At 45.3% G+C, this 18,912-nt stretch overlaps 1 protein-coding gene across 1 annotated transcript in view; it reads left to right on the top strand.

Moving 5' to 3' along the window:
• The window catches only part of ZNF280B (zinc finger protein 280B), a 121,047-nt gene that overhangs the window by 96,611 nt on the left and 5,524 nt on the right, over positions 1-18,912 (top strand). The window contains exon 5 of the transcript XR_010407467.1: positions 18,226-18,425. The gene's annotated coding sequence lies outside the window, so the exon portion shown is untranslated. The remainder of the gene's footprint in view (positions 1-18,225; positions 18,426-18,912) is intronic.

Below are 18,912 nucleotides of genomic sequence, written 5' to 3'. Positions count from 1 at the left end.
GTTGAGCCTGACTTCTGGAAGGACAGAGAAGCCTGAAAACTTCAGAGGCCAATAAAATATACACTCAGAGAAATGAGAGCTGTGTGTGTGTGTGTGTGTGTGTGTGTGTGTGTGACCAAAAATGAGACCAAATATCCCTCTGTTCATCTTATGACTTCTCCTGAGAGATGGTTCTCCATGAAGGTGATTCTGGATTTAAAGGGCAGGTATCTCAAAGACCTCTTCCCATGGGGGGACTTGTATTAGGCAGGAGGATTAACATGAGAGCCAACCTGTTAGCAATTTACTGAATCAGAAGTCAAGGTCTTGTTGAGTGACATAAATCTGTCTATTTTATCTCATCTGACCTTCCATCCAGTGAATGGTGTAAGCATAACTTAAAGCAAAAGATGCCTAATAGTGAAGAATTTATCTATCATCTATCTATCTATCTATCTATTATCTATCTATCTATCTATCTATCTATCTATCTATCTATCTATCTATCTATCATCTATCATCTATCATCTATATATTGATGCAGTGGATCACAAACTGGTATTATTTTGTCCCTTATGGGAATTTGGAAATTACCTGTGTGGTGAGCAAGCAAGGTGAGGATAGGGGAATACAGGCCCTGGTACAGATGCCCCATACTCTTGCTCTTGAGCCCCAGAAATAAGCCTGAGGCCATTAACCCTTCTTATGTGTCCCTCTGATCCTTATTTTGGGGGTTCTCCATGCAAATATTTCCCTCCCTATTTAGACCTATGGCTGGGCTCCAGCTGAACAAAACAGAGTGTAGGAGTGGAGAGTACTTCATCCAGGGATGATGCAGGAGCACCAGCTAGAGGCAGGGAGACAGGAGCTCCCAGCTGAGGACTGGGTTGCACCAGCTCCCTCCAGTGGATACAGGAGACATGTTAACCCTGGGCTACAGATGGTACCCAGGGCTCCTGTATTCCCGTCCCACTGCTCATTGTTCCAGCCTCTTCAGGTTGGATTCTTTCATTTAGAAATACCTGTGGGACGGGCTCCTGGGTGGCTCAGATGGTTAAGCGTCTGCCTTCGGCTCAGGTCATGATCCCAGGGTCCTGGGATCGAGTCCCGCATCGGGCTCTCTGCTCCTTGGGAGCCTGCTTCTCCCTCTGCCTCTCTCTCTCTGTCTCTCATGAATAAATAAATAAAATCTTAAAAAAAAAAAAAGAAATACCTGTGGGAGTGTCCTTCATATGTTTCTGTGACTTGATAACTCAGTCTTTTCATCACTGAATTATATTCAGAGTATGTATGTACTAGAGTTTGTTTACCCATTCACCTATGAAGGACCTGTTAGTTTCTTTCAAGTTTTGACAATCAAATAAATGAGCAATAAACATTTATGTGTATATTCTGTGTGGACACAAGTAACTCATTTTGGGAAATATGTGGGAGTATGAATTCTGTATTGCATCATACATAAGTTCATCTTTTTAAGGAACTGCCAAGGCATCTTCCAAAGTTCTGGGGCATTTGACATTCCCACCAGCAATGAATGAGAGTTCCTCTTGCCACGTGTCCTTAGCAGCATCTGATGCTGCCGTTCTATCTAATTTTATCTACGTTAATAAGAATCTGGTGGTACTTCATAGATGGATTTTATGAATTTGAGGAATGTTCCCTCTATCCCTATATTCTGAAGAGTTTTAATCAGGAAAGGATGTTGTATTTTGTCAAATGCTTTTTCTGCATCAATTGAGAGGACCATATGGTTCTTCTCCCTCCTCTTATTAATGTGTTCTATCACATTGATTGATTTGCGAATGTTGAACCACCCTTGCATCCCAGGGATAAATCCCACTTGGTCGTGGTGGATGATCCTTTTAATGTATTGTTGGATCTTCTTAGCTAGGATTCTGTTGAGGATTTTGGAATCCATATTCATCAGGGATATTGGTCTGAAATTCTCCTTTTTGATGGGGTCTTTGCCTGGTTTGGGGGTTAAGGTAATGCTGGCCTCATAGAATGAATCTGGAAGCTTTCCTTCTGTTTCTATTGTTTGAAACAGCTTCAGGAGAATAAGTAGTATTTCTTCTTTGAATGTTGGTAAAATTCCCCAGGGAATCTATCAGGCCCTGGACTCTTGTTTTTGGGGAAGTTTTTGATCACTGCTTCCATCTCGTTACTGGTTATTGGCCTATTCAGGTTGTCAATTTCTTCCTGTTTCAGTCTTGGGAGCTTATAGGTTTCCAGGAAGGCCTCCATTTCATCCGGGTTGCTCAGCTTATTGGCATATAGTTGTTGATAATAATTTCTAATAATTGTTTCTATTTCCTTGGTGTTAGTTGTGATCTCTCCCCTTTCGTTCATACTTTTATTAATTTGGGTCCTTTCTCTTTTCTTTTGGATAAATCTGGCCAGTGGTTTATCGTTCTTATTAATTCTTTCAAAGAACCAGCTTCTAGTTTCGTTGATCTGATCTACTGTGTTTCTGGTTTCTATTTCATTGATCTCTGCTCTAATCTTAATTATTTCTCTTCTAATGCATGGCTTAGGTATTGTTTGTTGCTTTTTTTCTAGTTCTTTAAAGTGTAAAGTTAGTTGGTGAATTCGGGATTTTTCCATTTTTTTGAGTGAGGCTTGGATGGCTATGTATTTCCCCCTTAGGACTGCCTTTGCAGTATCCCATAGGTTTTTGGACCGATGTGTTTTCGTTCTCATTGGTTTCCATGAATTGTTTAAGTTCTTCTTTGATTTCCTGGTTGACCCAAACATTCTTGAGCAGAGTGGTCTTTAGCTTCCAAGTGTTTGAATTTCTGCCAATATTTTTCTTGTGATTGAGTTCCAGTTTTAAAGCATTATGGTCTGAGAATATGCAGGGAATCATCTCAATCTTTTGGTATTGGTTGAGACCTGATTTATGACCCAGTATGTAGTCTATTCTGGAGAAAGTTCCATGTGCACTCGAGCAGAATGACTATTCTGTTGTTTTAGGGTAGAATGTTCTATGTATATCTATGAGGTCCATCTGGTCCAGTGTATCATTCAAAGCTCTTGTTTCTTTGTTGATTTTCTGCTTAGATGATCTGTCTATTGCTGAGAGTGGCATATTGAGGTCTCCTACAATTAATGTATTGTTATCAATATGACTATTTATTTTGGCCAGCAGTTGGCTTATGTAGATGGCTGCTCCCATGTTGGGGACATAGATATTTACAATTGTTAGGTCTTCTTGTTGGATAGACCCTTTAAAGAACTTCTCAAACTCAACACCCCAAAAACAAATAATCAAGTTAAAAATGGGCAGAAGACATGAACAGACACTTCTCTGAAGAAGACATACAAATGGCTAAGAGACACATGAAAAAATGTTCATCATCATTAGCCATCAGAGAAATTCAAATCAAAAACCACATTGAGATACCACCTTACACCAGTTAGAATGGCCAAAATGGACAGGGAAAGAAACAACAAATGTTGGAGAGGTCGTGGAGAAAGGGGAACACTCTTACACTGTTGGTGGGAATGCAAGTTGGTACAGTTACTTTGGAAAACAGTGTGGAGGTTCCTCAAAAATTTAAAAATAGAGCTACCCTATGACCCAGCAATTGCACTCCTGGGTATTTACCCCAAAGACACAGATGTGGTGAAAAGAAGGGCCATATGCACCCCAATGTTCATAGCAGCAATGTCCGCAATAGCCAAACTGTGGAAAGAGCCGAGATGCCCTTCAACAGATGAATGGATAAAGAAGATGTGGTCCATATATACAATGGAATATTACTCAGCCATCAGAAAGGATGAATACCCAACTTTTACATCAACATGGATGGGACTGGAGGAGATTATGCTAAGTGAAATAAGTCAAGCAGAGAAAGTCAATTATCATATGGTTTCACTTATTTGTAGAACATAAGGAATAGCATGGAGGACATTAGGAGAAGGAAAGGAAAAATGAAGGGGGGAGAAATCAGAGGGGGAGACGAACCATGAGAGACTATGGACTCTGAGAAACAAACTGAGGGTTTTAGAGGGGAAAGGGTGGGGGATGGGTTAGTCCGGTGATGGGCATTAAGGAGGGCACGTACGGCATGGAGCACTGGGTGTTATATGAAAACAATGGATCGTGGATCACTACATCAAAAACTAATGATGTATTGTATGGTGACTAACATAACATAATAAAATAAAATTAAATTAAATTAAAAAAAAGAATCTGGTGGAACCTCATTGTTTTAATTTGTATCCCAATGACATATTGTGCCATTTGTGTACCTTCTTTGGTAAGGGATTTCCACATCTGCTCAGTGGGAGACACGCTCGAGCCCCTGGATATTCAGGAGCTGAGCAAAGCTCTAATTTAAGGAAAAAAAGAGAAAATATGTATCGCTAAGATTTCAGAGGTCAGGGAATTCTCAATAAAGCCCATCATGGTACCAGGGGACATGTAGAGGGCCACCTGGTTCTCCCAGGTCACACATCCTGCACTACTGCCCTTCTTGTCTTTCCAACCCAGTATATGTGAGAGCAATTTTGTTTCTGGAAACAAAGTAACTATTTTTGCATTGGGAGGCCAGTACCTCCAAACTGGGATATTTCCATTGACCTTCTAAACTTAAACAGGTCCAGAGATTGATGTCCTCTGGTTTTAGTGGATATGTAACATTAGAAACCATATTCTGAGTTGGTGTTGGTCCCAGGCAGGGAGAGGGGAGAGGTGAATAAGTCCAGTGCAGAGGTAGATGGTATAAGTTATCACATGTCCCCGTGGAACAGGAGCTCTGTGTGACATTTTGTTGCATGCAGCTCTACAGCCATGATGATCAGCTTCTCATCACAGGTTCTAGCAACACACCTGGATCTGGTGAATCTGGCTTGAACAGCTGGATGTTCCCTCATCACTCTCCTGGGTCACAATGTAGGGGGTTCTGTTTGGAAGCTTTGGTATCATTACCATGGTGATCCCTGTGTTTCTGCTGCTCCTGTGCAGGGGGAGGTGACCTAGGATCTGGGATTATTCAGAGCTTCTGCCTGGGGGAGTGACATATGCACATATGGGGGAGTTACTGCTCTGGATCTTCCAAAGCCCACACTCCCTGGACTGTGGAAAAGATCCATTCGGTTCTGAGGGGAAAAGAGGACACAGTCAGTATCTGTGGGCTCAGGAAACCACTCATGGGAGTCCCATAGACCCTGGTATCAGCTATAGAAGAGACTCATCCATGGACCTATTTAACCCAAATTGCCTGGGGCAGGCTCAGCATTTCACCAGCAACTGTGGGGCATTTCCCTACTTTCTCAAGGCCGTCAAAGGGGTTCTTGGCCTCAAGCCTCAAAGTTCCACTTTAAATAACCCCCATCTCCCTGACTTCACTGAGCACAAGAGCCTGCGTGGACAGGAAAGTTCTCTGCTCTGACCTCTGGAAGGGCAGAGGCCATGCTGTAGACTATCCACCCGCTGGGATGGTCCATTACCGCTGAGGAGGATGAAATCAAAGAAGGATCATTTCCCTCATTTCAGGAGAAAAAGAGCAACTACACAGGCCTGGCTATGTCCCAGATGAATAAACAAGCAACATCAGCATTATCTTGACACTATTCACTTCTCATTTTTGTTTTGTTTTTCCTGAAAGCCACAGAAACATTGAATGGGTAGTTGATGGTAAATATATTATCAACTAGGTGATACTTACTGGTACAGTTGTGTATATACAACTTATTTTATAAGTTTTAAATTGCCATGAAACAAGACTCCAAACAGATGGAGGTTTCTGTACCACGTCCCATCTGCCTGTGTCACCGTGAGAAGCATTACTGTGTCCAATCAGACTGTAATAGTCAGCCTCGTCCTCAAGCTGCAGCCCCAAGATGAGCAGGAGCCCTGCATTGTCTGAAGTATCTTTGGATCGAGAGAAGTGGCTGGGGCGCCTGGAGCCCTGGTGCTTATTTGAGTCTGAGTAATGGTACAGGAGAAACCATGGAGGGCTCCCTGGCTTTTGTTGTTGCCAATGTATGTAGTAGCAGCCAATGCTGAACCCACTGCTCGGGGTGCAGGTGAGTCTGGCTGATGATCCCAGAGATGCAGAGAGGGAGGGAGGCTGGGTCAGGACAGGCTGGGACAGGGAACCTGCAAACACACACGCTCATGGGTGATGGGTGCAGGACCATGATAAAATTTCTCAGGCTCTGATCCAGATGGGTTAATTCAGGCTGGGAGTCTTCCCTGTGTCTCTGAGAACTCTCCCTACCTGTGTAGTGAGAGAGGAGGATGAGGAGCACAGGAGTCCAGGTCAAGGTAACACGGACTCTTCAACCCCCAGTGGGCTGGGCTGCCCCAGGCCTCCTTTTCTCCTCCACCCTCTGCCACTGGAGGGGCTGTCCATGCAAATGGGGTCCACCCAGTGACTGCCCAGCTTCCCCCTGAGTCCTGGTGCTGGAGCTTAGTTCATGCCTCAGACTGTGGAGGATGGAGGTTGACTTCATCCCTGGGGAGAACCCTGGGAGGAAGCACCTGCTGAGACCACACACAGGCAGCCTGAGCAGAGGGCACCAGCAAAACAGCCTGGTTCTTGGTCCACAGGTCTTGTGTCCTGCTTGTGGTTCAGACATGTGTCCCTACCACCCCCTGCTGGCCCGGCCCCGGTGCATGTTGCAAGGTACCTGAAAGGCAATGTTGGCCTCCTGCCTGGGAGAGAGGCGGGGCCTCTTTGACCATTGCCATTTCCACTGCCCGCTCCTCACAAATGGGAGGGACCCCTTACCCCAGGGCTCCCCACTAGGTTGCAACACTTCACCACCATACACCTCTCAGTTCCTTATTTTGGCCTCCTCAGGTGCTAACGCACTGACCCTCCCTTATGCATTTATGTTAATGAAGGGTGGGATCGTGGAACTCCTCCTGTGGAAGGACATGGTCCCTAAGGGAGGACATGCCCTGCTGTCAGCACAGCAGAAGGCCTCCTCAGGCTCTAGATGCCCCTCTAGGTATGATCTACCTGCTGCCCTGGCCTCCACCTGCCCCTTCAGCTCCCGAAGGTCACCTCCAGGGGCTCCTCCTGGCACTCTTCCCCACTTGTCATACAGGCAAAGGACACCTGCAATTTCCCATTTATTTAATGACCAATGTTCCAGTGTTAAACTCTGCTCTCCCTGGAGCATTCAGATCCATGTGCCTCCATCTCTCCCATTCCTACTTCTTCTGCAAATTCCAAATTAGACTCCACTCACACTGATGAGGTGTCTTGGGCCCTACTCCCCACCCTCAGCCCCGGCCCCATACAGACACCTGTCCCCAGGCCTGCACCTGCTCCATCCTTTTTCCCCTCCCACAGCACCTCTTCAGGGGCTGGAACAACAAGCACACATGGAGCTGAAATAAGAAGTGGAAAGATTTATTTTTAACGGGAAGAGATTTATAATTGTTTCTGGATGAAAATAAACTTGTTCAAAGTAAAGTCCTGAGAAATTTCCAGTTTCGGATAGCAGAGAACCATTGCTTCTCAAGACAGCTCCTTGCTGGATGCAGGAGCCTGTGATCCACAGGAGTGCTCTGGTCCTGGAGCCATGACCCATTGGTCACCATGATTCACCCTAGTTGGGGGCCTAAAGGAAGACATCTGAGGAACCACAGGGAATTATCCAAGTTTAACTGAATTAGCAGGACTGCACCTTCTAACTCGGATCCCCAGCAGATGTCATCAGGGTTATAACTTTAACCTTTGTGAGTTTGGATGCAGGTCTGTCTTCATTTGGGTCGTCACCAGTCTGAAAGTGAGGCTGACAGGGAAGTTCCAGTGTCCCCAGTGAGCAGGACCTCTCCTAAGTACAGTGACCTGAGGTACCACTGCCAGTTTCAGTGGGAGCCCAGGATTCAGATCCCAGAAAGCACTCTTTGAACAGGAGTTTTTATTCACTTCAGCCTTTGCCTTCCTGGTGAAGGAAGAGGTCCCTGGAAGAGACAGTATGGCTTATCAGTGTGTCAGACCCCTAGACAAGGTCCTGCTCCCGGCACACTTGACATGTGTTCCCCAACCCCAGGGCTTTCTTGGAAAGGGCAGAACTGATGGTCCCCCTTCACATGCCACATCACAGAATCCTGCTGATACCCTGTTCTGTGAGGCCAAAGCTCCTGCCCAGGATGCTCACCTTTCCCAGAAGGGAGTTTTCTGACCACTAGATCATTTTCTAACTCAGCATTCTTGAAAGACTCAACAAATATTTAGGGGAAATGAAAACTCACATTTTGGAAGGATGGGTTTTCATGTTTGTCATATAGCTATGTGCATTGGTTTAAGAACATCATATACCATTGCTGTTGATAATATGGGTGCTGGCATCAGACAAATCTGAGTTCAAATGTCTCTGTCTAATTCTTTTTTTTTTTTTAAAGATCTTACTTATTTATTTGACAGAGAGAGATACAGCGAGAGAGGGAACACAAGCAGGGGGAGTGGGAGAGGGAGAAGCAGGCTTCCTGCGGAGCAGGGAGCCCGATGAGGGACTCGATCCCAGGACCCTGGGATCATGACCTGAGCTGAAGGCAGACGCATAACGACTGAGCTACCCAGGTGCCCCTCAATTTCTAATTCTTTAAATTAGAGAGAGAGAGGGTGCCTCGGTGGCTCAGATGGTTAAGCGTCTGCCTTCAGCTCAGGTCATGATCTCAGGGTCCTGGGATCGAGTCCCGCATCGGGTTCCCTGCTCAGTGCAGAGCCTGCTTCTCCCTCTCCCTCTGCCACTCCCTCTGCTTGTGCTCTTCTGTCTATCTCTCTGTCAAATAAATAAATAAAATCTTTTTTAAAAAAATTAGAGAGAGAGAGAGAGAGTGTGTGTGTGTGCGCATACACGAGATTAGTACTTAGCACTCTGGATACAGTTTGCCCTCTACATAGATTAACTATCACATGGGTAGCATTCTTCACCATGTTTAACTTATGGCTGCTCACAGTTTGAAAAAAAAATCTATACAGAACTTGAAAAAATATTGAAATGTTACTTATTAGGAAAAGGTACAAAACCACAATGTGGTACTAATTTATTCCAGTAGCATGGCCATAGTCAAAAAGGCATATAACAACAATTGGTGGCTGGGAAGTGGGACAAATGGACCCTCATACAGCCTTAATAAATATGTCACCTTGCAGCCATTTTTGGAAACAATCTGACAGTTGCTCAAAAGGTATGTCATCAAATCACCATATGATCCAAAAGTTCTAAATATTTTTACATCCAAGAACAATGAACACATATGCACACATAGAAATATGTATAAGGTTGTTTATGGCAACAGTATGGTTAATTGCTAAAAGATGTAAATAACCCAAATGTCCACCAACTGATGGATGGATAGACAAACTGTGGAATGTCATGGAAATGATGATATGGATGATATGGATGAGTTTCTGAATCATTATGTGAAAAAAATCAAATGAAATAAGCTATTCCCACAGGGCTCCGTGTTACATAATTTCATTATGTAAAATATGTGTACAGTAAATCAATCTGTAGGGACTGAAAGCAGATCAGTGGTTACTAGTCACTGGGTGGAGACAGGATGAGGGTGACTGTTAATATTTGGGGGGCACCCCTGCTCCCTGAAATGACTCAGAGCATCCACAGTCCCAAAAATCCATACTGAGGAGGCGTGATCTTCCCCACTTGGCAACACGTGTAGACACAACACCAGAATGTCCTGTTGTGTCCCAACCTCTCAGGCTTTACTGGGGAAATTACAGGGATGGGCTCAGCAAGGCCCCAACTCTGCCCCCTCTCATGAGCCTCAGGAGGAGCTGAAGAGGAAGGGCAGGGGCAGCGGGATGGATGTGGGGCTGTGGTCAGGGAAAGTGTCCCCTCCTGAGATGCTCTAATTTTAATTAATTAAGTGACAGAGAGGCCTAGAAGGGAGGCATGATGGAAGGAGGGTCAGCAGTTGCTCTGGGAGGAGAGGTGGCCGGGACTGAATCCATGTTCATGGATGGAACCTGGAGACCCAGGGGGAGTGAGGTCACCAGGGGAAGTATAGACACAGTCCAGCCTAGCTCAGGGCAGGCCACCCTGACAGACTTTGTGGTCACCACAGCCTCTCTTGCTCATATCTAAGTGGTATTTGAAGCCAGAACAAAGTACTGACACTGGACTAGGGGATGGAAATGAGGAAAAGGGAAGGTGCCACAGATGAGTCATTTTGAAATATCCTCATCCCTCACCTGTGCAGACAGAAGGGTAAGGAGAGAAGGACCCCAGGCCAGGGATGGAGGGGCCCCAGAGTTGTCTTCCTGACACCCAAATGTGGGGACAAGCTCGCCTACAACTCTATGAACTCCTTCAGTGCCTTTGTGAGAAGGATCTTCTTCATCTGAGTGTCCCCAAAACCTTAGTATCCACAGCCTCATCAGCATCCTGGTGGGAGCCGCAGATCACCTTGGGATGAAGAAGAGACTTGGCTCCTACAGAACCTGCCTTAGTGGGGAGGGAGCATGATGCCAGGTGTCCCAGTGGGGAGGTCACACGCACAGTCACATCTAACACTGAAGAAGCAGGACTTAGTTAGGCAGTGAGCACTCATGTGAGAACAGACCTATTAACAGGTTAATAGGTTAACACCTATTAACTCACTGAATCTTGCTGAGTCACAGTAATCTGTCCATTTCTATCTCTGCAGACACAAGAACCATAGCTGCAGGGTGTCCAGGTGTCAGGGATCACAGGGCGGGGGTGAGCACACAGCCCTCCTTTTTGCCCCCACACCCCGCTGTTCTCCACAGTCCTCTGTGTCTCCAGGTGTCTACCTGGGGTGGCCAGAGGATAGTGGTGACTTTTAAGGGGAAAAAGTCTAAAGCATGGGACTCAGGGACCAGAAGAATATGTTTCTGGGATGAATGTACTGTCTGGAGAGTCCTTAGGAAACACAGATTTGGGGCAGAAGAAAAAGTAACATATTTTGAAATGTGCAACCCATCTTATCTCTGTGGATTTGCTCAAGCTCAATGTGGGTACAGCATCAGTTAATTCTGAAGGAGGAAAAAGAATCTATAGATTACATGTGCAAATACCTAAAGTTTGGGTAAAATATCCTTTTTAGAGAAAAAAAAATGTAAGAAGTTTATTTTTAAAGTAAAAGGACTGACTGGGAGTGTTGGGGGGCAGAAAACCAGAGCAGGGAGTGGGGGTAAGAGCAGGAAGGAGAATATGAGGGGTTTCATGCACCTTGGTTTCCTGGTCTCTCTCCTGCCTAGAGATGGACCCTGGAGACTGGAAACCACAGCAAGATCATTTCCAGTTTCCTCTGAAATCCTATGTGGAGACAGAGTTCAGTTCTGAAGAGCCAGAGGGAGAGACTGAAGCCTGAGGGACACGGGAGCAGAGGGGAGAAGAGAAGGGAGGGTGTTGGGGTTGTTGTCAGGGAGAGTCTGTAGGATCTGGTCCAAGTTCACGTGTAGCTGGTTCAGGGAGAGGAGACTGTGTCTGTGACCAGGGTCATTGTCAATGTATCAGCTGTGGATACATCAGAAGTGACACAAGGTCACACTTTATGGAATAAGATGATAGAACGGGGCACACCTGAAGAGGGCATGGAGCTTTCCCCACTAGTTGCCCTATGTATCTCCTCCATCTGGCTGTTTATGAGTAATATCCTTTCAGAATAAACTACTTAACCCAATCTGTCATTGAGAGAGCTTGGATTATCCACAGGTCCTTCTCCCCAAATAACTGGTTATGTTGAATCGGAACCAAGACAGGGTTTGAGTGACTGACACCTTCTCCCCTCTTGGCCCTGGCAGCCGACTAGTTCAGGACTGTGGCAAACCGGTATCTCAGGTCCCCTTGGCAACCCCAGTGCCCTGTCTCCCGGGGAGGATTGCGAGGATTGCATTTTTAAAGGACCCTGAGGAGCCCAGACTTCTGGATGTCTTTTTCTTGGAGGAGGAGAGGAAAGATGGCGGAGGAGTAGGGGACCCTATTTCAACTGGTCCCCGGAATTGAGCTGGATAACTACCAGACCACTCTGAGCACCCATGAAACCAGCCTGAGATGTAAGAAGATCTGGATCTCTACAAACAGAATATCGCAGGCAGTTGGTTTTGAGGTACGAAGCGGAAAGCCGTGATTCTGCGGGCAGATATCGGAGGAGAAATGGCAGCGGGAGGGTGCCTGGCCGTGGGGATCCTACACTGCCGGTGAGCGACACCCTCGCGCGCTGTGGACGGGGCACAGACTCGTAGACCGGTAGCATCGGGAAAGGACTTTAGGGCAGCCCCCGGGGTGGAAACCCCGACCGGCGGGGTCGCGCGCGTGAACTGGGAGCGGCTGGCGGTTTTAGAAGCACAAAGGGCAGAGATGGCCCCAACCTGGAGGCAGGACTGGGAGCGCTGCGGAGGGGTGCACAACCCAGGATGCTGAAGTTTATAGCAGCACGGACAGAAACAGAGACAGTGTGGCCTGGAGAGCTCACTGAAGAACAGACTGTGGTCTCTCTGCTCTGAGGCTGAGGGTTGGAAACAGTCTCTTCTGCTCTGACTCGCGGAAGAGACGCGGAAAGCCGCCAGGGAAAGGCGCCAGAGAACAAAAGCCCCAAAGACTGATTCCCACTGAGCCCAACCCCCGCCACAGGGGCGCAGGGCAACTCGGCCCAAACAGGGTTGCCTGAGTAACAGCGCAGCAGGCCCCTCCCGCAGAAGACAGGCTGGGAAAACAAGAGGCCAGCAACCCTAAGTTCCCAAGAAAACAGGTGCATCTTGCTTGGGTTTCTGGTCAATAATTTGGACTCTATACATTCCCTCAAACACCCATCAACAAAATGACTAGGAGGAGGAGCCCCCAAAACAGAAAAGACTCAGAGATTATGACTTATGCTGCAGATTTACAAATGGATGCAGATATAACCAAGATGTCGGAGATGGAATTCAGGCTAGCCATTGTGAAGACAACGGCTAGAATGGAGAAATCAATTAATGGAAACATAGAGTCTCTAAGGGCAGAAATAAAAGGGGAATTGGCAGAATTTACAAATGCTATCAATGAGATCCAATCCAATCTAGATAATCTAACAGCTAGGGTAACTGAGACAGAAGAGAGAATAAGCGATCTGGAAGACAGTATAATAGATAAAAAGGGAAAAGAGGAGGCCAGGGAAAAACAACCCAGAGTCCATGAAAATAGAATCAGAGAAATAAGTGACACCATGAGGCGTTCCAATGTCAGAATAATTGGAATCCCGGAGGGAGTGGAAAGAGAGAGAGGGCTAGAGGATGTATTTGAGCAAATCGTAGCTGAGAACTTCCCTAATTTGGGGAATGAAACAAACATGCGAGTCCTAGAGGCAGAGAGGACCCCTCCCAAGATCAAGGAAAACAGGCCAACACCCCGGCATGTAGTAGTAAAACTTGCAAATCTTAGAACCAAGGAAACCATCTTAAGGGCAGTTAGGGGGAAGAGATTCCTTATGTACAGAGGGAGGAACATCAGAATAACATCAGACCTATCCACAGAGACCTGGCAAGCCAGAAAGGCCTGGCCAGACATATTCAGGGTACTAAATGAGAAGAACATGCAGCCAAGAATACTTTATCCGGCAAGGCTTTCATTTAGAATGGATGGAGAGATGCAGAGCTTCCACGACTGGCAGAAGTTGAAAGAATATGTGACCACTAAGCCGGCCCTGCAAGAAATATTAAGGGGGGTTCAATAAAAGGAGAAAGACCCCACGAGTGATCTACAACAGAAATTTACAGGGACAATCCATAAAAACAATGTCTTCACAGGCAACATGATGACAATTAATTCATATCTTTCAATAATCACTCTCAACGTGAATGGCCTAAATGCTCCCATAAAACGGCACAGGGTTGCAGATTGGATAAAAAGACAGGACCCATCCATATGCTGTCTACAAGAGACTCATTTTGAACCTAAAGATACATCCAGACTGAAAGTGAAGGGATGGAGATCCATCTTCCATGCCAGTGGACCTCAAAAGAAAGCTGGCGTAGCAATTCTTATATCAGACAAATGAGATTTTAAACTAAAATCTGTAATAAGAGACACAGAAGGACACTATATCATTCTTAAAGGGTCTATCCAACAAGAAGATCTAACAATTGTAAATATCTATGCCCCCAACATGGGAGCAGCCATCTACATAAGCCAACTGTTAACCAAAATAAAGAGTCATATTGATAACAATACGTTAATTGTAGGAGACCTCAATACTCCACTCTCAGCAATGGACAGATCATCTAAGCAGAAAATCAACAAGGAAACAAGAGCTTTGAATGACACATTGGACCAGATAGACCTCATAGATATTTACAGAACATTCCACCCTAAAACAACAGAATACTCATTCTTCTCGAGCGCACATGGAACTTTCTCCAGAATAGACCATATACTGGGTCACAAATCAGGTCTCAACCGATACCAAAAGATTGAGATGATTCCCTGCATATTCTCAGACCACAATGCTTTAAAACTGGAACTCAATCACAAGAAAAAATTTGGCAGAAATTCAAACACTTGGAAGCTAAAGACCACTCTGCTCAAGAATGTTTGGGTCAACCAGGAAATCAAAGAAGAACTTAAACAGTTCATGGAAATCAACGAGAACGAAAACACATCAGTCCAAAACCTATGGGATGCTGCAAAGGTGGTCCGAAGGAGGAAATACATAGCCATCCAAGCCTCACTCAAAAAAATAGAAAAATCCCGAATTCACCAACTAACTCTACACCTTAGAGAACTAGAGAAAGAGCAACAAATGACGCCTAAGCCACACATTAGAAGAGAAATAATTAAAATTAGAGTAGAAATCAATGAATTAGAAATCAGAAACAGTAGATCAGATCAACGAAACTAGAAGTTGGTTCTTTGAAAGAATTAATAAGATTGATAAACCACTGGCCAGACTTATCCAAAAGAAGAGAGAAAGGACCCAAATTAATAAAATTATGAAAGAAAGGGGAGAGATCATGACCAACACCAAGGAAATAGAAACAATTATTAGAAATTATTATCAACAACTATATGCCAATAAAGTGAGCAATCAGGATGAAATGGAGGCCTTCCTGGAAACCTATAAGCTGCCAAGACTGAAACAGGAAGACATTGACAACCTGAATAGGCCAATAACCAGTAACGAGATGGAAGCAGTGATCAAAAACCTCCCAAAAAACAAGAGTCCAGGGCCTGATGGGAGTCCCTGGGGAATTCTACCAAACATTCAAAGAAGAAATAATACCTACTCTACTGAAGCTGTTTCAAAAAATAGAAACAGAAGGAAAACTTCCAGACTCATTCTATGAGGCCAGCATTACCTTAATCCCCAAACCAGGCAAAGACCCCATCAAAAAGGAGAATTTCAGACCGATACCCCTGATGAATATGGATTCCAAAATCCTCAACAAAATCCTAGCTAATAGGATCCAACAATACATTAAAAGGATCATCCACCACGACCAAGTGGGATTTATCCCTGGGATGCAAGGGTGGTTCAACATTCGCAAACCAATCAATGTGATAGAACACATTAATAAGAGGAGGGAGAAGAACCATATGGTCCTCTCAATTGATGCAGAAAAAGCATTTGACAAAATACAACATCCTTTCCTGATTAAAACTCTCCAGAGTATAGGGATAGAGGGAACATTCCTCAAGCTCATAAAATCCATCTATGAAAAACCCACAGCAAATATCATCCTCAATGGGGAAAAGCTGAGAGCCTTTCCCTTAAGATCAGGAACACGTCAAGGGTGCCCACTCTCACCACTGTTGTTCAACATAGTACTAGAAGTCCTAGCAACAGCAATCAGACAACAAAAAGAAATAAAAGGTATTCAAATTGGCAAAGAAGAAGTCAAACTCTCTCTTTTCGCAGACGACATGATACTTTATGCGGAAACCCAAAGGACTCCACACCCAAATTACTAGCACTCATCCAGCAATTCAGTAATGTGGCAGGATACAAAATCAATGCACAGAAATCAGTTGCTTTCTTATACACTAACAATGCAACTGTAGAAAGAGAAATTAAAGAAACGATTCCATTTACAATAGCACCACAAACCATAAGATACCTCGGAATAAACCTAACCAAAGAGGTAAAGGATCTATACTCTAGGAACTACAAAACACTCATGAAAGAAATTGAAGAAGACCCAAAAAGATGGAAAAATATTCCATGCTCATGGATCGGAAGAATAAACATTGTTAAAATGTCCATGCTACCCAGAGCAATCTATACCTTCAACGCCATCCCGATCAAAATTCCAATGACATTTTTCAAAGTGCTGGAACAAACAATTCTAAAATTTGTATGGAATCAGAAAAGACCCCGAATGGCCAAGGAGATGTTGAAAAAGAAAAACAAAGCTGGGGCATCACGTTGCCCGATTTCAAGCTATATTACAAAGCTGTGATCACCAAGACAGCATGGTACTGGCACAAAAACAGACACATAGATCAATGGAACAGAATAGAGAGCCCAGATATGGACCCTCAACTCTATGGTCAAATAATCTTTGACAAAGCAGGAAAAAACATACGATGGAAAAAAGACAGTCTCTTCAATAAATGGTGCTGGAAAAATGGGACAGCCACATGCAGAAGAATGAAACTCAACCATTCTCTAACACCATTCACAAAGATAAACTCAAAGTGGATGAAAGACCTCAATGTGAGACAGGAATCCATCAAAATCCTAGAGGAGAACATAAGCAGTAACCTCTTTGACATCGGCCACAGCAACTTTTCAAGATACATCTCCAAAAGCTAGTGAAACAAAAGCAAAAATGAACTTTTGGGACTTCATCAAGATAAAAAGCTTCTGCACAGGAAAGGAAATAGTCAACAAAACATAGAGGCAACCCACAGAATGGGAGAAGATATTTGCAAATGACACTACAGATAAAGGACTGGTATCCAAAATCTATAAAGAACTTCTCAAACTCAACACCCAAAAAACAAATAATCAAGTCAAAAAGTGGGCAGAAGAGATGAACAGACACTTCTCTGAAGAAGACATACAAATGGCTAAGAGACACATGAAAAATGTTCATCATCATTAGCCATCAGGGAAATCCAGCTCAAAACCACACTGAGATACCACCTTACACCAGTTAGAATGGCCAAAATGGACAGGGAAAGAAACAACAAATGTTGGAGAGGTTGTGGAGAAAGGGGAACCCTCTTACACTGTTGGTGGAAATGCAAGTTGGTACAGTCACTTTGGAAAACAGTGTGGAGGTTCCTCAAAAATTTAAAAATAGAGCTACCCTATGACCCAGCAATTGCACTCCTGGGTATTTACCCCAAAGACACAGATGTAGTGAAAAGAAGGGCCATATGCACCCCAATGTTCATAGCAGCAATGTCCGCAATAGCCAAACTGTGGAAAGAGCCGAGATGCCCTTGAACAGATGAATGGATAAAGAAGATGTGGTCCATATATACAATGGAATATTACTCAGCCATCAGAAAGGATGAATACCCAACTTTTACATCAACATGGATGGGACTGGAGGAGATTATGCTAAGCGAAATAAATCAAGCAGAGAAAGTCAATTATCATATGGTTTCACTTATTTGTGGAACATAAGGAATAACATGGAGGATATTAGGAGAAGGAAGGGAAAAATGGGGGGGGGATTGGAGGGAGAGATGAACCATGAGAGACTATGGACCTGAGAAACTAGAGGGGAGGGGGGAGGGGGGATTGGTCAGCCCGGTGATGGGTATTAAGGAGGGCACGTACTGCATGGAGCACTGGGTGTTATATGAAAACAATGGATCGTGGATCACTACATCAAAAACTAATGATGTATTGTATGGTGACTAACATAATGTAATAAAATTAAAAACTACAAAAAAAAAAAAAAAGATGATAGAACGGATTGTGGAGGAATGTTCGTTGGCAGTATGTTCAGCCGTAGACACAGAATTCATTCCTGTCCATCTTCTCCAGATTGAGTGGGGATGTGCGGTTGGGCTCGGATATCTCATCTGTCTTTGTCTTCCTCAGATGCCCTAGGCTGGCTCAATTCACAGGCATAATGTGTGTGTGTGTGTTTTTCTCCTGTTCAAGGAGAGATTGTGCTGCAGAAGAGTCCTCCCTGCAGGTGTCCCCTGGTAAGTTTCTCAATGAAATAAGCTCACACACAAGGTCCTGGGACCCAGGGCTTTTTGTCTCACTCCCTCCTTATCTGAGACGCTGTGAGGATGGGTAGCTGCTCCCAGCGCCGTGAGCTGCAGCCCAGTAATAATCCGCCTCGGTCTCAGCCTGCAGCCCCGAGATGCGCAGAAGACCCGCATTGGCCGAGGCGTCTTTGGAGCCCGAGGAGCGGCTGGGGACCCCAGAGCCCTGGTGCTTCTCGGAGTCTGAGCAGTAGTACAGCCGATCCCGGGGAGGGCTCCCTGGCTGCTGCTGGATCCAGTAGATGTTAGAGCCGCCAACACTGATGTCCTTGCTCAGGGTGCAGGTGAGTCTGTCTGTCGTTCCCAGAGATGCAGAGAGGGAGGGCGGCCGGGTCAGCATGGGCTGGGACAGGGAACCATCAGAATGAAGAGAAGGGATCGGGTGCATGTGGTTGAGGAGCTGAGCCAGGGGATCTGACTCAGGCTGGGGGGCCGCCCTCGGCCACTGGGGCCTGTCCCCACCTGTGCAGTGAGGATCGCAAGGAGGTCAGGCTCCAGGCCATGGTGACACAGCCCCTTCTTAGGCCACAGAGCTGGGGCTGGGCTGCCCTGGGCCTGTCTAATCCCCTGTCAAGGGCCTCACAGAGGAGGGGCTGCTCATGCAAATGTGACCCACTCCTGCTTCTCCCTGCTGTGCACTCCCGGGTCTGTGGCCCTTGGACTCAGAGAATTCCTGATGCTCTAGTTTCTCCCTGGTGGGCCTGGAGGAAGCAGCTGCAGGGACCACACACAGGCCCAGGTCCACGGACTTACCAGGCCCAGAGAGGATAC

Source organism: Mirounga angustirostris, unplaced genomic scaffold, assembly GCF_029215605.1.
Source record: "Mirounga angustirostris isolate CCGP_5_RB_7025 unplaced genomic scaffold, mMirAng1.0.hap1 SCAF_14, whole genome shotgun sequence".
Taxonomy (NCBI): Eukaryota; Metazoa; Chordata; class Mammalia; order Carnivora; family Phocidae; genus Mirounga; species Mirounga angustirostris.
The sequence above is the reverse complement of the archived record's forward strand: the minus strand, read 5'-3'. Positions and strand labels throughout refer to the sequence as shown.